Below are 15471 nucleotides of genomic sequence, written 5' to 3'. Positions count from 1 at the left end.
TATTCCCATTTCATAGGCTAGTGTAGGTGTTGGTTCCTCATTAAATGACTTCTGAGGAATCTGGAGGTGGAACTGATGTGTATGTTATTGCTGAAATGTGTGTTACAGGCCATCAAAGGTCTGTAGCGTGGGCTGATCTCGAGCTCTTCATTGTATTGATAATTCCAAAATTTGCAGAAGAATTTTGTGGGCTTACTGCTTTGGATGTTCTTGCTTGGTGTTCTGACAAAGGCTTTATAAATAAATACAGAAATGCACTCTAGAATTCAAGTTTCTGGGCTCTGTTGGCTGGTGTTGTGTTTAAAGCAAGCTAGCAGAAGTTGAAACCTCTGTTGGGTCCCTAGCAGTGGTGATCTTTCACCCTTTGGGAGCTGAGTATCAAAGCTCAGACTACCTTGATCAGTGTCTATATATTAGTGATATAGTGCAGCATTGGTTTGGCTGTCCAGAAGAGGCAGGACCACGGTGAAGAGGAGCAACGAAAGACCGTACAAGCTTCCATTGGATGGTTTGTCCTTTGTTGATGCTGCTTCAGAGGAGGGTGGTTTGCATGTGTCTGAATTGAGCCTTATGTTTGAAATTACTCATCTTCTAAGGAGAGCTTGAGGAATCATGCTGCACAGTGAGAATGGTCTGCACTGTAGCAGAGTGACAACCAAAGGAACTCCTTGAGATAATTTATTAAGTAATATAGTAATTACCATGCTCTCCTTGTTTGTGTAAGGGGATGTGGCTGTGAAGGAGCCTAAGCACTATTTCCATAGGTCTTATTCTTCCTTAGTTGCCTTATTTATCCTTAGCAGCAGGAGTGAATGGCTGCTGGTGAAAATTAAAGCAGTCTTGAGGTTGCTCTCTTGTATGGTAAGTGCAGAGTCATTTGCACAGTACTCTCTAAGTTAAGCTTTGCTCTTCATCACATCTCAAGTAACTGGACTTGTAATTCAGAGCTGTGTTTCACGATTTACATTATCTGTTTGCATTCTGCAGCTCATTAACTCAAGTGATAGGCAATACAACATTAGCACCTGAACTGAAGAGTGTAATGTTTCTGATGTAAAGACCGAGGGAGAGCATTTGAAGTTAAACATAACTAGTTTTTATTGCATGGAACTAGTTTTTATTGTGTGGTTTTGTTAGTTTCTTTAACGTTTTATCAGTGTCTTTTCAATAAAAAATTTACAGCTGAGTTAGTTCAGGTTCTACAGTGTCTCTTAATTTGGTTAGACAGGAAGTAGATTTAAACATGTTATGTTTATTTTTTTATGCACCCCATAACAGAGGCTGTACAGTATTATTTTCAGTCTTATCTTTTAAGATTTCATAAAAGGACCTAAAGTTGTAGTAATTTTAAAGGACACACTATGGTAGATGAACTTTTCAAGTGAGAGGAAGATAGCTTTTACTGTAATTCTCTTGATAATCCTTAATAATGCAGCAACACATAAAAGGCTTCTAGTGAAATGGGCAAACCTTCCTTAAAGTTACAAAACATTTCTTTAGAAGAACATTTACTAACTCTTACATAAACTCTAAAATTTCTGTTCTTTATATTGGGTGTCTACTTTGAGGTTGACTTAGTTTTTGATCTTTTACCTTTCTTCATCCTCTTTGCTTAAGCTTTTACACTGTGTTTTTATCTGTACTTCTGGTATTCTCTCATCTCTGATTGTTTTATGTTTTCAGGAGTCTGGAAGTTTTAGAATATTTCTTTAAGACCAACTTTATTCTCACCACTATCTGTCCATACACTTTTTTCTTAGTTTTAAAGAATTGTTTCAAAGTAGTACTCCCTTTGTAACATTTTATTCTTGCTAATTAGTGTGAAGAAATTTATTAATTCTTTCTGTCCTTAACATTTCAGATCATGGCCATGACAAATGGGTAGAGAACAAAGGCTGGATTAAAAAAATCCCAAACCCAAATAATATCATCCTCTATAAATACAGCCTTCTAAAATGAAAGTTTACTCTCTGAGAAGAATCTTGAACATTGTTTTTTAGTTTTCAGTTATCCTTCAGGAAAAAGACCAAACTGACATTTAATTTAACCCTACCATGTTATGATAACATGCTGCTAAATTTCTTAAACTAAGCAGGGAAAGGTCACATTGGTTTTGGAGGGGATACATGTGGTACCAGATTTCAGATGTCATGGTTTTGATTCTTAAGATGTTATTTTTCATTATGCTGTTTGAAACTCCTTTTGTATATAACCGAGGACATTGGCTGTTAGAACTCTTGATAGTCTTCCCATAGTAAGGGTCTTGTGTGCTGCTGACACAATGTGAATGGCAAGAAAAGCTATTGGGCTAAGGTGGCTTAAGTCACTTCATGCATTAATACAATTGAGTAATACAGCTGTGTGAGCCCTTATACAGGGCATCCTTCATCCATGACAGAAGCAGCTGAGCTTCAGCTATAAAGTAAATGACCTTGATATCTGATGCCTAATTGGGGTACGAAGTAGGCGGGGCAGGTGTTATAGAGCTAGCTTACTTAAGTGGTGGTTAAAAAGCTGTGAGATTCACCTAGCAGTAAACATAACTAGAAATGGAAAAGTAATGCTTTATATTTTTTCCTCAACTAGTGAAGTGGTAGACTGGTGTCTCTAATAAAGGTGCTCATTTAATACTAGGCAAAATTGAAAGTTTGACCTCTTTCCTTTTATCGAAAAGTGTTAGTTTCTTAATGTTTGGGAGCTGCACTATTAAATGCTGGTGACTGCTGCTTATGCCAGTTTTCTAGAAATTAGAAGTTCCTCTTGGGAATAGTCCCAGGGAATGTCAAGTATCAGGTTTCTGTCCAAATGACTGCTGTGGTACTGTTTAAAGTGGCATGGGTAGTGTGGTCATGACTGATCTTTTGTTCTTTGGGTTTATGTGTGCAACAGCTTTCACTAGCTTCCTGGGCACTTTGCTGCACATGGTCTTCATTCTTCAGAAATCTGATTCACACCAATATTGTAGCAAAGCCTTATACCCAAATAATTCTCCCCCAAACAGGAAGCCATTTCTTTGCATTCCTCACTTGAGGAAAGCTATGGGCTAATGCCATGTGGTTTTCTTCTGGAGATCTTTTCATGTTCTGTTTCAGGCTCTGGCTGACATGAACAGCAATGGGCTTTCTGCTGCAAGTTGCTGACCTAGACTTCCGGGAAGCACCTTTATGTTCAAGTACTGACTTCCTACCCAGGCAGAGAGGGGTGCCTGACAGGTGCTGGACCTCCAAGTTAAACCAGTGTCTATATACTCAAGGTATCACTTTAAATTGAACCTGGAAACAGTCACCAGTACAGCCTGAGGTATGGTATAAATGCTTTTTGTATGCAGCATTATGAAATAAATGTTTATTTTCTGTATCATCTGATCCATCTGAATAGATCCCCAATTAATTTCCTTTACTTACTCTGCATATGACCAGGCAATAAGTATAAATCCACCTTGGCAAGGATTTTTTTCTTTCTTTCTCCCCCACCCCGCCCCCGTTGTTGAGCACATATTCAAAGACCATCATCTAGTCTTGCTTTTGGGACATGCAGCATCATGCAAAAATCCAGACAAATCCCTTGATTCAAGCTAATTAAGCAGCTGGCACATCCTCTCAACAAAAGCATATTTATTGGAGTTGTAGGGTGTTTCAGATAGCAATGTTGGGGCTTGTTCTGATGTAAAAAGAGGTTGAAAAGTGAGCAGTATTGATAGTCATAGAAGTTTGGGGACAAAAATAATGAGGTTAAAAACTTCAGAATGGGAAGGTGGCTCTAAACTAAATGGAAGATGTCTGTGCAAATTTACTGAACCAATATGAGTTTTGTTTTGACTTTACCATGTGCATGAAAACTAATTTTATTTCTTTCACTTTGCTGCACTGGGGAAATCACTGTACTGTTGTGAGATGTTGTGAAAGATGGAAAGTAATGTCTGTGGTAAAGGAGGCCCAGTGATGGTTTGAGGGTTTCTCGTAGAATTCATGCTGCTTTTCCTTTATTATTTTTTTTTTTTAAATACAGGTTAAATGAATGGGTTTCAAATAGAGAAATTGCAGGGTTTGAGAAGGGCTTTTTGGTTCGCTTTTTTTTTTAATGAACCTAGTCCGACACCCAGTAGAGTCTACTGGGGTCTAGGTGGCACTGAGCTTCAGTTGTATTCAACCTTAGAAGAGGCCATCGAGCCCAACAAATTCTTCTGTGTGCAAAGAGAAATTTTGTCTTAGTACAGATTCTATTTCTGTGTACAAAGTGAAATTTTGTCTAAGTACAGATTCTACAAGCAGTATGTAATAGAGAAGTGCCCATAACATGTGCTTTCTGGACCTACAATATCATTCAAAGGATTCAGAAAACCTTTGTTCACCTTGAAAGGATACCTGTATCATGTTAATGGATGCTCACTGGTGCTTTCTGTCGAAAAATAAGCTGGAAATGGAGATAACCAGAAGTTCTATGGCAAATGCCATTAGAAACTTTTCAGGAGCTGTCCAGAACTGGGTGCAAGTGCTGTGTATTTTTCTCTTATTTCAGATGTATCAAATCTTTCATCCAAAAGCCTTGCTCAGCAGTATAATTAATTAAAATGGTCTGTGAAATATGAGTGAAAATCTTAGCAAACTGACTGTCTCCAGCCCTTCCAGCTCACCCACACTGACCTGTCTGGCTTTACTCCAAGAGCCTCTACAATTCATAAACTTTAAGAAGCATTAAACACATTGATCACATTAACCAAGAGAATAAAAGTTGCTGCCTCCTACCATTAGGTTCAGAGAAGGCAGTCAATAGGGTTCTTTGGGACTATCATTTTGTAGTAGTGGAGAAATTTAATTTCAGACATCAGTTTATAACCTCTGCCCAACTGTTCTACAATTTTCCATATGCTTTATTTGAATGCCACCCATCGGAAGCTGCCCAAGGCAAGGATGTCCTTTGCCTTTGACTTTTTCCTTTCCTTTCTCTGTTTGATACATTTGCAGTAGCTGTTAGTTGGGATACACCTAAGCATAGCGTGGAGCAAAGGACTGTTCCTTCTGCAGTTGGCAGTCTTAATGAGTCAGGGAAATATGGCTCATACTACTTGCTAAAAAAATCCTCACCCCCAGCAAGCCCTGCTGATCAGTGCTGGTTTTGTTAAGGGAAATTCCCCCTTCATGTCAGATGTGACTACGTTGCTCCCTAACTCAGTGTTGCTGGTTGAGATCACAAACATACATCACTCTAACAGGTGAGGATGAGGGGCTGAGTCTGTTGGTTACACTTCTAAGTCTAGTTACATCAGGTAAGTACCCTTTGATAAGGAGTAAAGACCACAGCCGATGGCAAGGACACTTTCACCTGGTTTCATCATTCACTAAGGACATAGGTATATATACATATATATAATATCATGAGTTACAACTTCAGACCAAAGGTCCTGTCCATTCCAGTAGTTAGTGCACAGTAGTAGATGCTTAGGGGAGACATAAAGGCAGTATGTATCTCCTTTTGTTTACCCTTCGCACAGTTTGCATTTTATGGATTGTGGTATATTATGTCTAGTTAATATCTTAAAGCCTACAGAATTTTAACTGGTTTTGATGTATACATCACCAAAGAAAAGAGGACACCAGAAGGTACTGTTTCAAGTGCTGCAATTTTTCAGGTCAGTGATTCCTTCTGAGGAGATTAAGTGTCTCAGTGTACAATTCTCGCTCAATTTAACCAGGTTAACAGTACTAAATCTGCAGTCTCTTTTAGATAACTTCATGATCCTCTGTAATGGCATCTCTTTTTTTTTAACATAGTTTCAGCACACTGGTAAATGTCAATGATTGTCCTTGAAAGTGCTGTCATAACTACCCACAGCAATTCTGTTGCATGCTCAGGGATTGTAAATCAGCTTGAGGTTAAGATACAGTTTTCATTTCTTTTATATCATGCAGGTTTTGTGAAGGTGTTTTTGGAGAAATTGATTTAGAAACTAGGTTGGTCACTGCCTGACTGTCTCGCTTGGTAATTTTAACAGGGAGGCAGTCTCTTTCTTCTCTCTGTATTGGTGTTTAACATGTTAAGCCCTGAGCAACACTTTTGCCCTGTGTGCTGATGTGATGCAAAGAAAACACAGTAATAGTTGTAAATTTACAAGGCGACTGTGATTCTGCTATACCTTTGAGGATAGATTGTAAAAGGCTAAATATCTGTCTCTGAATTAAGAGTACAGGACATAGCTGTTTTGCTCGGTGTAGCTGGGATGTTTTGTGAGTTTATTGCCTGTAGCAACAAAACCTGTGGAAAGTCATAGATGAAGCCAGAATGAACAGTAACCTGTTGGAAGCAATCTACAGAATCAATATTGCTGGTGACAGTTTTGTAAACTGTAGGGTGTGTATATCTATATCCTAGCTTTACTAAATAATCAATCTATTGACTGCCACTCTAGACTTACTCTGTATTCAAGGCAGTCACGCTTGCGCCTGAGATACAATTAGTGTCTGGTATTTGGATGAATAGGGGGGAAATATATTGGTTAGGACTTTTCCCTTGCTTTCATAAAAAGGATAAAGGAAGCATTTTTTTTAATCTGTTGAACACTTGCAATGAAATATATTTACCTTCTTGTTAGACAGAATACGCGGTACTCTTTGATTCCAATACAATGATTTCTAACAGTCTCAAGACTACCAAATAAACGCACATTGATTTTAAAAAAAAAAAAAGAAGAGACAAATAGATAGCTCTGGCTCCAAATACAAATAAATATTTATACTTTTAGAATTAGGTTTTGTATGTTGACTGCTTGATTCAAGTTACTACTTAGATTTACACATTTTGAAATTTCTACAAAGTTCAGAATTAGCTTAGAAGTGACTGTATTACTTGAGTGACTCAAAACACGGAGAAAACATGCAGATTTTCTCTGCTTCCAAGAGAATGAGGGGGGAAAAATCATAAATGGCATGGAAACCAACTTCATGGGTTTTTTTTTTTTCTTCTTTTCTTTTCCCCCTGTAACCAACTTTTTAAAAAGTTTATTTTCAAATGGGTCCAATGAGGTTTAAAATAGGTTTATTTCTTTTATTATTTCTTAAATAAATCTTACAGGAATTCTTTACTTTATAGTCAAAGACATTTCTTTTTCTTTTGTATTAGAATTTGAGGGGGTCTGGAGCAGAGTGTGAAAGCTAGAAAATTAAAGAATTGGTGCCAGCATGAGCATAACAAAAACGAAGACCAAGTATGCCAAAGGGAATAAGTGATTTAAAATCTGAATTTTGTGGATTTCTTTGACTCATATCTGTGTGTAAAATATCTAAGCATATCTTTGGGTAATATTTGAGAGAGAGGTATTTGTTAAAGTCCTAAATTTGAAAGTATATCACCTGTAAATCAAACAGGAAAACCAGGGAAGAATAGGCTTAACATACTTAAAAAATCTTCTGGTATGAATCAAATAGATAACAGAACTTAAAACCTGTCAGTCCTTCTTTATAGATGTCCTAGAGCACTGAAAATGTCTCTGTGGACTTTTTCCAGAATTCATTCAATACTCTTGTATAAACTTCCATGTTTCTTAGGTAACCATATAGCTCTAAATGAGGAATGTTCAGAACTCATTTTTTGTAGTCTGTATGGACTATATATTAGTTTGAATAGTGAAGAACTGGGTTTTTTTTCAGATCAAGCTAGAACTTACAATTGAAAAGCAAACTATGTAAAACCAGTTGACATAAATTTTCATAGGAAACGTGGCAGTTTGATTTATGGGTCACAGTCAGGTCTTTACCCCTCCTTTTTTTCCCCTCTCATGTTTTGGGGCAATTTCTTGATATTTTATATTCCAAATAACTTCAGTTGTTAGCAGTTATCTAGAAGAGTCCTAAAAATAAGAAAGAGCCAGGAAGGTCAGTAAGAGCAGCAGCATTTAACCGGAGGAATTGTGCTTGGAATCACTTCAGTTCACCAAGCATCACTTGCTTGTTGGGTATTTGAATAACAGGGACCAAGAAAGAGGAGCTTAAAACAGACTTACAGTGCCCCTTCCCATCCTTCAAAAAGAATGAGCAGAGAATGGAGTTGGCAGTCAGAGGATCTCACTGTTGATGGCCTGGACGTGGAGGATGCCTGAACATGCAGCACTGCAAGGTCCAAGATCTAGTGTATGCCCAACTCCTTGAAGCCTTCTTCCTTTCCAACATGTTATTGTCCCAGATCTTTCATGCCTTTTCTTTATACCTTCTGATTCACCTCCCTTCAGTGAAGACAGAGTTAACTCATACTCTAAGTTGTTCTAAATAGATTTTTGAAGACTTACGTTTTTTGAGATAGCTAGAATAGTCCCTCTGACTTCTGCAGATCTACTGTTTGTTCTCTGTGGTGCTTCTCCAAGTCCCTCATGCTTAAGAGAAGGAAGATCTTTATCGATGGCTTTTTTTAATGACAGAAGTTCGTAAGTACAGTATATGTATGCCCTTTAATTTTTTTATTGCCTGGTTATAAATCTAGACTGAATGGTGAATGAAGCACTTCAGAAGTTTGTATGGCTCTATAAATTAAAATTGAAATTTCTTTCAAGGCATGGAGAATGCAGTGATGGTCATCAGTTTTGTGTTTGAAAAGAGTTTACATCTGTTAGTAAATTTAAATGATGAGTTAAATGGTTTTTAAATGATAGAGTGTGAGGGCATATCCTTTACATAATTACTTTAAATGCTTTTTATAGCTTCAGGATTTATGTTGGTAATCACATTGCTAACTGACAGTCTGCATGCTGTAATCCTGCCTTCCTGATGGCTTTCACCTTGTTGAAGGGGGCATTCATTTGATCTCCCTTTAATTGGTAAAGATAACTTCAGTAAAGAACAGTGCTCTAGTAAGTTTGAAGTAGTTTGAATAATGTGCTAACATGTATAAGTAATGGGTGTTTTCCTGAAACAACTTACTGACTTTCAGTTTTTATTCGCAAAGTAGGAGTTCTAATAGGATGCTAAGCAACACTTGGGCTAGATTTCACAATATATAATTTTTAGATTTAATGATAGTTCCTTAAAGAGGGGGGATAGGATGTCATTTCCTGATATGAAAGTATAGTAATTGATTAAAGGGTGCTAGATGGACACAACTATCTTTTTGTTTTCCACTCATTTAAATCCTTGCATAGTAAGTAAATATATATGAATGCTGTTTGTGTTGTATGAATGAAAATTATCCAGCTAGGTCTTTCAAAGTGTTGTATGGCCCTGGAAAATTCTGCAGCCAACCTGGATCACCATCTCTGCAGGTTGTCTTATTCCAAGGAACATACAACCACTTGGCTTTAGCTATATAAAGCTGTTTTTATTTTTATGTAGTCACCTGAGCGAGCCCCATGCCCAGAAGTGCAGATTGCTCTTCACCTAGCCTGACTGCAGGATATGGTAATTGGACTCCAGGGAGTGATGCCGGGAGAGGCGCAGAGCTTCCTCCTGGCCGTGCTGGGTTTTTTCCTTAGCAGTGGGCAGGCAATGCTGCTTTTCATAGCTGAGTGACAATCTTGTTAGAAGGTCTTAAAGGAGCTACAAAACGGAGCTCTTCCAGCTAATAGCTTTGAAAAGCAGTTCAGATGATGGGCATTATACACCATTTCCATCTTTGCTTTTTTTACTCCCTAAACCAAGAGAGAGGTAAAAGGCAGTACATTTTAAGAATCAGAGAAACCTTTTGTTTCTTAGGGTAGCTCCCATACAAAGTTTGAAACAGCAAGATGGGCTCTCACAGGTGACCTCTGGCAAACTGAGATGGTTCGTGTCTCGCCCTTCTGTTGATGGCTAGTCCCCTCGGAGTAGATGCCAGATCAGCATATGTACCCATGCTTCTGGCATCTCGCTTAGCAGCTTGGTGCGTTACTGAGTCAGCATGATCGCTGAATCGTGACTGAATCAGTGTGACATGCAGCAGCACCACCTTTCACACTCCTGGAATGGATTTGAATTTTCCAGAAATTTGTATATTTATCTGCTCTGAAACAAATGTGCTTTTAACATCTATCTCAGCTATTGTAAAAGGTTTCTTCTTTTAGGTACCCAGATACATTACTTATGTATCATGCTTGCTACTGTAAATTATTATTTCTGTAAGATTGTGATATGTTTCATGCTGTACAGAGCGTGATTCTTCTATTACTTTTATATTGGGTCTTTGTCCCATGCTTGATGGGCTAATGTGTATGTTTACAATGATATGCAAGAGTCTGTCACTACTGGCGTGTTTAAAAAGATGGGGCTGAAATGGACTGACTACCCTCTAATCAACCCTGGTCAGTAATTTAAATATTTTCCATTAAGGTGAGCTGATTCTGGGCAAATTTGCTCTACTTTTCTTCCTTCCAAGTAGCCCTGCTGTTAGGTTTGGAAAGTCCTATACTGTAAAGTTGGCACCCTGGAAAAATAAAGACAAAAACCACAAGAAGAAGTTCAAAAGATATACAGACTAAGAATGAAGTTTTCAAGCTACGTTCCAAGGCAAGGACTTTTCATCTTTATACCTTTGAATTGTGAATCAAGGCAGTAAAAGTTACTACTAGGTTAAAGTTTAAATGGCATAGAAAAGGTAGAAAAAAGATTAAACATATTCTGTCTGGACAGTGGAACAAAGACTTTGAATCCTTATCTATGCACCTGTCTATTGAGTATCTAAGTTCCAGGAGTCCCACAGAGGACATGCAATGAGCACTCTTATTGTTCCTATTAAGAACTGAAGTAATTGAAAGGAAAAGTAAGGTAAGGAGAATCAGAAATCAGATGTGACTGCCTGTATGGTTAAAAAATAATTTAAAGGGAAAGTGACTATCAAGCAGTTCATATTATGGAAATCTGACCATTGAAGGTAGAATAAAAAAATCTATTATTCTTTGAAAGAGTTTTTCCTCTCGAAGTAAGACTTAAATATTTGAAAACCAGTAATTTTCACAAAGTGCCTTACTGGCCACTTGTAAAGGAGCAATTCAAATGCATGAGTTTTGATTCTTTGAATTTATGTCTGATGGCTGATTCTGAGCCATGGGGAATTTTTATTTTGTTTTATTTTTCCTGTAGAGATGTCTGTTTTGTAGCTTTTTTTAAGTTTGAAAATTATACAGGTCTAAGCAAGCATGTTAAAATGATGTGCTCTGTTTACTTTGGCTTCCTGTTCAATATAGACATCTAATTCAAAATTGATGTGACACTTCTATGTTGCTAAGAGGGTAATAATTATAATTTTAATGGTTTATATTCTGAGTTAGTAAATTGTGGTATCTCCCCAAATCTGGGGTTTGGGTTTTTTTAAGCTGTCCTTTCAGTTCATTAAATTGGTAACGGCAGTGTATTTTATGGAAGGTGGGTTACTAGCTTATACATGTTAAAGAAATATATAACATTTTCTTAATTAGATAAAGACTGAAATCAGATTTGCTTTAAATTGTAATCCATGCAGAACTTTTAAATTCTAGATCAGCACTATAGCTTCCCTTTCATTATGTCATTGGATATGTGGGAGGAAGAAGAATAGGTAATAATTACTTTGTGGTGAAAAAAAAAAAAGAACTTGCCAAAGAGAGAGGAAAATGCTTTAAAAAATAGATTTTAATGTATAGCTTTTATTTAATACAAATATTCTGTGCTCAGCAGATGCTCAGCAACTTGGAAAATTATCTATTGTCATGGCACTCACTATGATTTATGAGATATCCAGGAATATATTGTGTCTAGGTTTGATGTGAAGTATTACAGGTTGTATCTTTATCAGATGGTAAGATTTTATTTGTGTTAAATATCTCAAATGCACAAGGCAAGTTTGCATCTACCTTTTATATGTCTGTCACAAATGTATTTCCTTTTTAATTTGAGACCGTGGAACTTACCCATTCTGAAGCTGAATTCTGGCTTTTCCATCCATATTTCTTACTGAGATTCTCACACTGCATCCAAAAGAATTTGCAATGTCGCTTCTCTGGGACCAGTGAATCCAGCAGATGTTTTCTGCAACATTAGGACAGGCTTCTTAAAATCAGACAGGCTTAATTAGTCAGTCAGAAGAGGTCTTTACTGTCTATGCTGACATTATTTGCATGTCTGACCCAAAGCACAGTTTGCCCATGCAGTGGTGGCACATTTCTTACTCCAGCATGTTGAGGCTTCAGTTTGCTTCACACTCTAGACAAGCTATTCTCACGTACTTGTTTCCCTTGACTTCCAGTACTTGACCAGTAGTGTCTTAACATTAGTTTTCAGGTTTATCTTCAAGTAACTATTAATTCGTTGTTCTTTACACTTTCACATAATGATCTGATGTGAACAGCAAGCATCCCAACTTGCAGAGAAGAAATTAACCCTAATACTGTTAACTATTCAAAATACAGAAGTGTGCACATACTTTGATTTTTGTGTGTAGCCTTTCGAAGTAACATGTTCTCCACACATCTCATCTTTGAAAAAGTTGCTGGCCAAGATTATTCCTCCAATGATCAAGGATGGCCTAGTTACCTCTTAGAATAAAACCTTGTTATGCGTTTAGGACTTTAAACACGAATCACTACCGATGAGGTGATTGTGTACAGAAATGTTGTATGCTGCAGGAATACTGGATTTGCTGTGCATATTCAAACCACCAGGACAAAAATGTATCTAAGCATGTCTGGCATTTCCTGGGATCTATTATCTGGATAGCTGGAAATCTTGGCTGAATCTAGAATACAAGATGACTTTGCTTTTTTGTCTGAAGAAACGTATACATGAGAAATTCGAGATACGTGATAGCCTGGTTTATGAGGTCAACACTCTTCTGACAATCTACTTTCCCAGCCAAGAAATTAGTCTGTTTAATTTTAGACCTCTGTGCAAAACTGAATAGGTAAACAGAATATGCTCTTTCAAAAACAGCACATAATGTCTCTGTGTTTGGTATGCTTTGACACTTACTGGATAGCGTCCTGTATGTAGGTTGTTCACATGGGGTTGTTTGGGTTTTTTTTATCTTGAGTGTAAACTACAGCTCAGTATGATAGATGTTAGCACTGGTACGAGTGTATCAGGGTAGCTACCCCAATGTAAAGCTTACATATCCATGCTCTACAGATTGTTAGTCAGTGGATTGCAGTTTAGCATTGAGAGTTCACATGGCATTACAAATTCCTCCAGATCAGCTGCGAGCACACAGCAGGTTATCATCTCACAAGGGGTTAACTCATGCAATGAGCCTTTTGCTTGGTATCCCAGACTGCATTTCATCATATCTGCTCACTCGCACTGTGCTGTAAGGTGCCAGTCCTGTTGCATAATGGTAGGCAGCTCACTTAAGAAGTCACCTTTTGAGGAAACCATCATACTTGTTCGTCCTGCTCTGCTTATCCCCATTAGCCTGAGAAATGTGTTCAAAAGCCACATACTCTTTCTTATAGTTGCCTCTGTTTGGTCAGTGGAGCTGTGCTGGTGTTGAGCTGTTGGAGGCCGGTTTGTTTGGGGTTATGGTGGTTTGCATGGAGCTGAGGAAGAACCTGGGGCCCCAGGGTGGGTAATACCATGAGAACATCAAGGGCAATTAATGATCTGGAAGCATTAATAGTGAGAAGAGGATAAGAAGAAACTGATGCAAAGAGCCATGGGCTTTCTGACAGATGCACAGGCTGAAGATTGCAGTTACATGATCCTTGTGAGGTTTTCCTCTTAAAAATTCTTTGAACGATATTGATCCACTGGAGTGATTTGATGCCAGTACAGTGCTTTGCATCATGTTACTGCAGTGATTTTTATGTTGTCCTGAATTTCCTAAAATGTGCACTAAAAGCTTTTTAGTATGAATTTCTGTCTGAATTCTCTCTTAAAAGTAGTTTAAGAGTATGTATTTGTATAACTTCATCCATAAACCTACATCATTGTAAATGTTTTTTAAAAGGCTTCAGTACAGAAATTGCAGTACTCTGTTAGGTTAAATGTTTTTTTGTGATCATAATATTAAAATGTCTTGGTTCTCCATTCTAGGAAGACACGTACCGTGATTACAGAGAAATCAAACAGAAATGTATTTTTCATAGAGTATTTCTAATTAACCTATGTGTGCCTGTGACAGAAAAGTGGACTTCCATTAAAAACAAGCTTCAGAAGAAGTAAAACTGGTTTTTGAAAATGATTGATATGAGAGAATCACTTCATTTGTTCTGTATAAGTATTCATTTTCATTTTAAGAGGGTTTTTTCAGATCAAAATATCTTATAAAATATCTTTTTGTCTCAAGATTTCAACACAGGGCTGTTTATATTATAAACACAATGCAGCTGAATTTATAAATTTCACTGTTAATGCATATTGCATACACAATGTGTAGAAATTAAAGATGAAAAAGTCTGAATAGATATTTTACCCAACCAGTTGAAATTTCTTTTCTGTAGTATATCCTACATGCTATTCTCCTGTAATCTTGCCAGATTTTAGGTGAGCATAGTCATCTGCGATGTCCCTTAGGATAAATGTCCTGTGCAAAGCATTTAGATGATGCTCAAGACAAAATTGAATGGTACTCTACTTATAAACAGTGCCAAGAATAGTGTTAGGAGCCAGCGTGTAGCTGGAGTGCTGACTTCGGATGATATGTGAAACTAAACTCTTTAACACGTGTGATAACTATAGATTTGAGGCTGCTTCATGTACAGAAGAGGTTACACCTCCTCACAGGCCTGACTTGTTAGTCAGCTTTGGAAATTACATTATTACCAATATTCCACATGAAATTCAGTTGGGATAAAACATTAATGCCTCTATGCAAACACATGTAGCATGGGGAATAAATGAGGAGTTAGAGAAGTGGGCACACCTGCAGGGCTATGATCATACTGGCATTGCAGAGATGTGGTGGGATGGCTCCTGTGAGTGGAGTGGAGTGGAATGGAAGGATACAGGCTGTTTAGGAAGGACAGGCAGGGAAGACAAGGATGGAGTTTCGCCCTCTATGTCAATGACCAGCTGGAGTGTGCGGAGCTCTGCCTGGGAATGGATGAGGAGCCAACCGAGAGCCTATGGGTCAGGTTTAAAGGGAGGGCAGGGACAGGTGACATTATAGTGGGGGTCTGCTACAGGCCACCCGGCCAGGAAGACTGAGCGGATGAAGACCTCTATAGACACATAGGAGCAGCCTCACATTCACAAGCCCTGGTCCTCATAGGGTACCTCAACCATCCCTCTATCTGTTGGAGGAACAACACAGCAGGGCATAAGCAATCCAGGAGGTTCCTGGAATGTGTTGATGACAACTTCCTTCTCCAAGTGATAGAGGAGCCAACAAGGAGAGGTGCTATGCAGGACCTTGTTCTCACCGACAAGGAGAGGCTGGTAGGGAATGTGAAGCTCAATGGCAGCCTTGGCTGCAGTGACCATGAAATGGTGGAGTTAAAGGGCAGTGAGGAGGGCACACAGCAAGCTCCCTACCCTGGACTTCAGGAGAGAAGACTTTGGCATCTTCAGGGATCTGCTTGGTAGAGTACCATGGCATAAAGCCCTG

The 15471-nt window shown here is 38.1% G+C and overlaps 1 long non-coding RNA gene across 2 annotated transcripts in view; it reads left to right on the top strand.

The window, feature by feature from the left end:
* Positions 1-15471, top strand: part of LOC138687263 (uncharacterized) — a 125869-nt gene that overhangs the window by 8564 nt on the left and 101834 nt on the right. For both annotated transcript variants that reach the window (XR_011326526.1, XR_011326527.1), the window contains exon 4: positions 3093-3300. This is a non-coding gene — a long non-coding RNA (uncharacterized lncRNA). The remainder of the gene's footprint in view (positions 1-3092; positions 3301-15471) is intronic.

This window comes from Haliaeetus albicilla, chromosome 10, assembly GCF_947461875.1.
Source record: "Haliaeetus albicilla chromosome 10, bHalAlb1.1, whole genome shotgun sequence".
NCBI lineage: Eukaryota > Metazoa > Chordata > Aves > Accipitriformes > Accipitridae > Haliaeetus > Haliaeetus albicilla.
The sequence above is the reverse complement of the archived record's forward strand: the minus strand, read 5'-3'. Positions and strand labels throughout refer to the sequence as shown.